We start from the raw sequence: 7,228 nt of genomic DNA, 5'->3' as shown, positions 1-7,228 counted from the left end.
AGGTATCAAGAATCATGACAGCCACTTAGTCCATGCCATCTCTGTGTCTCTCTGGAACCATGTGGTCTCCCGTTTGTTCACTTTCCTTCTATTTTTGTAGCTTCCTCTGCCTCTCTGTGCTCCTTTATTTATTTTTGTTTTAGAGATAGAGTTTCACTCTTGTTGCCCAGGTTGGAGTGCAATGGCGCAATCCCTGCTCACTGCAACCTCTGCCTCCTGCGTTCAAGCAATTCTCCGGCCTCAGCCTCCCGAGTAGTTGGGATTACAGGCGTATGCCACCATGCCTAGCTAATTTTTTGTATTTTTAGTAGAGATGGCATTTCACCATGTTGGCCAGGCTGCTCTTGAACTCCTGACCTCAGGTGATCTGCCTGCCTTGGCCTCCCAGTGCAGGGATTACAGACATGAGCAACTGTGCCCAGCCCTCTCTATGCTCTTAGTGAGAAAGGGCCACAGATATATTTTAAGTTTCATGACATTTTGGTTCAAGCACTTAATAGAAACATATTAGATCCATTAGTCCAAATGTCCAGAAGATACTTATTGGTTCGTCTTTTTTTTTTTTTTTGAGACAGAGTCTCGCTCTGTTGCCCAGGCTGGAGTGCAGTGGTGTGATTTCGGCTCACTGCAAGCTCTGCCTCCCGGGTTCACACCATTCTCCTGCCTCAGCCTCCCAAGTAGCTGGGACTACAGACACCGGCCACTATGCCCAGCTAATTTTTTTTTGTTTTTGTATTTTTAGTAGAGACGGGGTTTCACTGTGTTAGCCAGGATAGTCTCAATCTCCTGACCTCGTGATCCGCCTGCCTCAGCCTCCCAAAGTGCTGGGATTACAGGCGTGAGCCACCGCGCCCGGCCTATTGATTTGTCTTGAGTCGAGTGTTTACCCATTATCTAGTCCAGTTAGCCACAGCCAAGGCAGACAGTTCACATAATGTAAATTTAACTATAGGGCTGTACTCAGGGTTAGCCAAACTGTGAGGTTGGAGGGAACAGTCCCTACAAGATTACCCCTACTTCTGACACCAGCTGCAAGTTCAGGGGTTTCCTCAAAACACCCCAGGTTTGACAATTCTCTAGAAAGACTCACAGAAGTCATTGAAAACTGTTATACTCCCAGTTACTGTTTATTATAGAGAAACGATGGAAATTAAAATCAGCCAAAGGAAGAGACACATAGCGCAGAGTCCAGGAGAGGTTCACGTGTAGTACTTTGGTCATCTTCTGCCTGTGGAGTCATGGACAGCGTTATCTCCTCCTGGTCACGATGTGTGACAATACACACATGCATTACCAACCAAGGAAGTTCACTGGAGCCTGAGTCTGAGGTCTGCAGAGTTTTTACTGGGGCTCGATCACACACTGCTTTTGTGGCTGCCCTTGAGTATACTCCTCTCCCAGAGTCATGTTAGTACCTTTAGCCTCCAGTTCCTCCAGAGGTTAGAACTGAAACAGCATGACCCAGAGCCTAAATCCCATTGTTAGACTGCCCACTAGCCAGAACGCCAAGCAAACAGACACTCCTATCACAAAGGACATTTCTGGGGCCTGGAGGTCATCTCTCCTCTAGCCGAGGGCAAAGGCCAGGCCTCTCTTTGGGTGGTTTTGTGCTAGAGTCTCGCTCTGTCGCCCAGGCTGGAGTGCGGTGGTGTGATCTTGGGTCGCTGCAACCTCTGCCTCCTTGATTCAAATGATTCTCCTGCCTCAGCCTCCCAAGTAGCTGGGATTACAGGGGTGCACCACCACACCCAGCAAATTTGTTTGTATTTTTAGTAAAGACGGGGTTCTCCATGTTTGCCAAGCTGGTCTCGAACTCCTGACCTCAAGTGATCCACCTGCCTTGGTCTCCCAGAGTGCTGGGATTATAGGCATGAGTCATATTGCTCCTGGCCAGGGTTAAGGTAATTCTTCATTATACAGACCCACTTCCATTTTTGAAGAAGGGGAAATGTTCTCAAGAAGAAGGACATTTCAGGTAAATAAACCCCCCATAGGTCGATTCCATTGTATGTTAGATAGGTTAAATAATTCCAGCTTCTGTAATAAATAAACCCTGCGATTCCAGTAGTTTAACATAATAAAAGTTTATTTCTCTTGTTCACAGTCCAATGTGGGTTGCTGGAAGGGTATGGGGAGTGGAAGGAAGAGAGAGGGAAAGAAGTAAGAAGGGAGAGAGAGGGGATGGTGGGAGAAGGAGGTAGCATAAGGGAAGGGGTCTTGCTCCATATGATTACTCAAGGACAAAGGCTTTTTCCATCTTGTGGTTCCACCCTTTTCTTTGTCCCTTTCTTTGTCATCTCCATTCAGCAAGAGAAGGGATGGCCAAAGAGTGAAGATTGTGCTTGAGAGGTTTTTATGGACCTAGAAGTGGTGCCCACCACTCTTGCTCACATTCCACAGGCCAGCACAGTCACATGGTCCCACCTAACTGCACTGGAGGCTGGAAGAGGGACTCTGGTTGTAGGCCAGGAAGAAGAAAAGAATACAATCACTGGTGAGCACCAACAGTCTGTGCCACATATAAACTGATCATGTGACACCAACATTAGCTAAGTCAGAATTTATTTTTCTTTCTTTGGAATTCCTTCAGCAATTACATACCCTCTATATCATAATTTTGTCATATTAAATTATATATTGCCTTAGATTTATGTCTTCTGCCTCCATTTTTACATCATAAGCAGGAATCATTCTTCAGCTGCTTTGGTTTTTACCATGATGCAGGCTATAAGGTCGGCACTGTAAGTGCATTTAAAAATCATGCTGAATTATTTCAGTAAAGACTTAGGAAGCTGGAATTTGCAGTCTGGAAACAAGCTTGGTTTAGTTGCTATGGCACAAAGTAATGATTTAAATATATACAAGGATGTTTATAATCACAAAAAAACAGTAGAAAGGGAGTTAAATATCCATTAAATGTATATAGTGGGCAGTGGTTGAGGAGCAGCTGTGCTTGGGTTGTGACTGGCATTGGTCGTGTTGGGGTCTAGTGGGCAGAGAACACTCTTGGCCAGGCAGATGGCTTCTCGGTGGCAGAGAATGGGGACCTCTATGCACTGGAGATCTCTCCAGCACCAGGAGCAGCTGGAGGACAGCAAGGAGCTGCAGCCTGTGGCCAGCCAGCCATCAGGATAACTCCACGTGGGCCCTGGGGTGTCTGTGCAGACAGTTCCAAAGGAGGCTGACCCGAGAGCCATCAACCTCAACTTCTGTGCAGGCCTTTCCTGGAAATGCCTGGAAACCCCAGAGCCAGGGTAGCAGGGCTTCCAGGCTATAGCTCACTCAGCTAAGAGTGCCTTGGGTGCCATGTCCCAGAGAATCCAGGAGTCCTGCCAAAGTGGCACCAAATGGCTGGTGGAGATCCAAGTGAAGCCCAGGAGGAGGAAGAGAGGGGCACAGAAGGGCAGTGGATCCCCAACTCACAGCCTGAGCCAGAAGAGCACCCGGCTGTCTGGAGACGCCCCTGCCCACGAGCCACAGACCTCTGGGAAAAGGAGCATCATGACCTCTCTGCCCAGATAGGCTCCCATGCCTACCCATTACGGCGGTGGACGTGGGAGGCTGCCTTCTGGAGCCCCTACTCCTCAGCATAGCCCCTCTGCTCTCCCAGCCAGTCTGACAGTGACCTAGAGCCTATGGGGGCAGGAATTCAGCATTTCTAGAAGCTGTCCCAAAAGCTAGATGAAGCCATTATGGCGGAAGAGAGTGGTGCTGACATCCTCTCTCTCATTCATAGCTGAGGAAGTGGCCTGCAGGAAACAAGCCCTGTCTGATCGCCAGGGCTTCATACCCAAGGTGTCTGTGCTTCCCCATGAGCTTCCTGGAGGAAGCCCCCAGGAGTTGTCAGTACCCCTGGGCCACTGCTAACAAGGACCTGACTAACAAGGGGTCCAGAGCCCCCCCTGCTCCGGCCACATCTGGATACATCAGTGACTGCCTGCCACAGCCTTAGCGTGTCTTGGGAAGACCTTGCAGAGATGGGGAGAATTTCTCAGGGGACTCTTGAGCTTAGAAACTCATCGTACAACTCATCGTACACTTGACCTTGAGCCTTGTATTTGACTCATCTATAACTAGTGAAGTGCTAGCATCAGATGTTACAGAGCTCTTAGCTGTGCACCCAGGTGCCTGGTTTTGGGGGAGTCACCTGCAGAGTCACTCACCCGCTGTGTTTCCAGTGCCAAGGCTCTTGGGGGTCCCACTCTCATCCCTACTTTCCCTACCAGGGACTCGGAGGAAGGCATAGGAGATATTTCCGGGCTTAAGACCGTGGATTCACTGGTACCTCTGTATATGTTCAATGCAGAGCACTGTGGGTGTGCTGGGAGGGGTAGCCCTATTCAAGAGCAATTTCTGCTCTCTGTAAATTATTTAAGAAACCTGCTTTGTCATTGTATTAGAAAGAAACTGGTGTGTGACTTTTCTAGATAACACTGCTTTCTCATAATAAAGACTGTTTGCATTTGAAAAAAAATGTATATAGTGACATGGGAAAGATCTAACAATATATTGGTAAGTGGGCCGGGCGCAGTGGCTCACGCCTGCAATCCCAGCACTTTGGGAGGCCAAGGCGGGTGGATCATGAGGTCAGGAGTTCGAGATCAGCCTGGCCAACATGGTGAAACCCCATCTCTACTAAAAATACAAAAATTAGCGAGGCGTGGTGGCGGGTGCCTGTAATCCTAACTACTTGGGAGGCTGAGGCAGAGAATTGCTGCAATCTGGGAGGCAGAGGTTGCAGTGAGTGGAGATGGAGCCACTGCACTCTAGCCTGGGTGACAGAGCAAGAATCCATCCAAAAAATATATATATATCTCTATATATACATATATGTGTGTGTGTATATGCATATATATGTATGTGTGCATGTGTGTGTGTGTATATATGTATATATATGTGTGTGTGTGTGTGTGTGTATATATATATGGCCGGGCGCGGTGGCTCATGCCTATAATCCCAGCAGTTTGGGAGGTCAAGGTGGATAGGTCACCTGAGGTCGGGAGTTCGAGACCAGCCTGACCAACATGGAGAAATCCCATCTCTACTAAAAATACAAAATTAACCGGGTGCTGGGATTACCCAAAGTGCTGGGATTACAAGCATGAGACACTGAGTGCATCCTCATGTATGTAACATTAAAAATAAAGTGCCTCCAAAGATAAGTGATTATCTTTCATTTCTATGTTTTTAATATTTTATAATAAGGTGTGCATGTCAAAGAGATGTGCATGTCAAAGGACCAACTTGGAAGAGCTCCTGATGGTCAAAATTGGAACAATATGAATAACAAAATAAACAACACAGTATTGGATTATAACCCAAAGTATAAAATGAGTATAGTTGTCCCTTGGTATTCATTGGGGATTGGTTCCAGGACCCCCAGGAATACCAAATCTAAGGATGCTAAAGTCCTTGAAATGAAATAGTGTAGTATTTGCATATAACCTATGCACATGCTCCTGTATATCTTAAATCATCTATATATTAATTATAATACCGAATACAATGTGAATGCTATGTAAATAGTATTTATACTGTGTTGTTGTAAAAATGCATATTCGTTTTTATTTATTTATTTATTTATTTTTGAGATGGAGTTTCACTCTTGTTGCCCAGGCTGGAGTGCAATGGCACAATCTTGGTGCAGTGGACCCTCCGCCTCCCAGGTTCAAGCAATTCTCCTGCCTCAGCCTCACATAGCTTGGATTACAGGCATGCGCCACCATGCCCAGCTAATTTTTTATTTTTAGTAGAGACGGGGTTTCTCCATGTTGGTCAGGCTTGTCTTGAACTCCCAACCTCAGGTGATCCGCCCGCCTTGACCTTCCAAAGTACTGGGATTACCGGTGTGAGCTACCGCGCCCGGCAAAAATGCATATTAGTTTTAAATGTCACATTGTTATTTTTCATTTTCTGTTTTTTTTTTTTTTTTAATGTTTTTTTGATTCATGGTTGGTTGAATCTATGGTACAGAACCCATCCATGGATAGCATGGTCCTACTGTAAATATGAGTTCAGGTTGATGTAAATACATCAATGAATAAAAATTATTATTCTATTTTATTTTATTTTTTGAGACAGGGTCTTACTCTGTCACCCAGGTGGCACAATCTCAGCTCACTGCAACCTCAGCCTCCTGGGCTCAAGGGATTCTCCAGCCTCCTGTGTAGCTGGGACTACAGATGCAAGCCACCAATGCCTGGCTAATTTTTGTACTTTTTAAAATAGTGGCAGGGGTCTCACTTTGTTGCCCAGGCTGGTCTCAAACTCCTGAGTTCAAAGCCATCCACCTGCCTCGGCCTCCCAAAGTGCTGGCATTACAGGTGTGAGCCACTGCACCCGGCCATTAATGAATAAAAATTAGTTGAGAAGAAGAAACTAATTTTTCAGACAGAATAATCCCATTTAATATATGTAGGTCTGGCTGGGCACAGTGGTTCATGCCTGTAATCCCAGCACTTTGGGAGGCCAAGGTGGGCAGATCACCTGAGGTCAGGAGTTCGAGACCAGTCTGGTTAACATGGGGAAACCCCATCTCTACTAAAATACAAAAATTAGCCAGGCCTGGTGGTGCATGCCTGTAGTCCCAGCTACTCGGGAGGCTGAGAGAGAAGAATCACTTGAACCTGGGAGGTGGAGGTTGCAGTGAGCCACGATTGCACCACTGCATTCCAGCCTAGGTAACAGAGCGAGACTCCGTTTCAAAAAAAAAAAAAAAAATGTAGATACTCCCGCTGAGCACGGTGGCTCATGCCTGTAATCCTGGCACTTTGGAAGGCTGAGGTAGGAGGATCGCTTGAGCTCAGGAGTTGGAGATCAGCCTGGCCAACATGGTGAAACCCCTTCTCTACTTAAAACAAAAAAATAGCCAGGGTGATGCATGCCTGCAGTCCCAGCTACTTGGAAGGCTGAGGCAGGAGGACTGTTTGAGCCCGGGAGGTGGAGGTTGCAGTGAGCTGAGATCGGGCCACTGCACTCCAGCCTGGGTGACAGAACGAGACCTTGTCTGAATTTTAAAATAATAATAGTAATAACATCTGTAAATACTCCCTTTTCCAGGAAATGAGCTTAATTCCCTCCCAGTTCCCTTTCTACCTTTTTGAGGGTAGGCTAGACTTAGTGAGAGTTGCTTCCAAAGAATAGATTACAGAAAGGGAGAAACAGGAACTTCACAATGCAGAAAGCTGGTAAACTCTGCCTTAACTAAGCAGTGAAGGTTAACTTTACC

At 46.5% G+C, this 7,228-nt stretch overlaps 1 pseudogene; it reads left to right on the top strand.

Moving 5' to 3' along the window:
* The first annotated feature begins 2,083 nt into the window (after positions 1-2,083).
* On the top strand, positions 2,084-5,858 carry LOC103217667 (protein PIMREG pseudogene; annotated as a pseudogene).
* The last annotated feature ends 1,370 nt before the right edge of the window (positions 5,859-7,228 follow it).

This window comes from Chlorocebus sabaeus, chromosome 10, assembly GCF_047675955.1.
Source record: "Chlorocebus sabaeus isolate Y175 chromosome 10, mChlSab1.0.hap1, whole genome shotgun sequence".
Classification (NCBI taxonomy): domain Eukaryota; kingdom Metazoa; phylum Chordata; class Mammalia; order Primates; family Cercopithecidae; genus Chlorocebus; species Chlorocebus sabaeus.
Note: the sequence above shows the minus strand (reverse complement) of the source record. Positions and strands in the feature narration are given on the sequence as shown.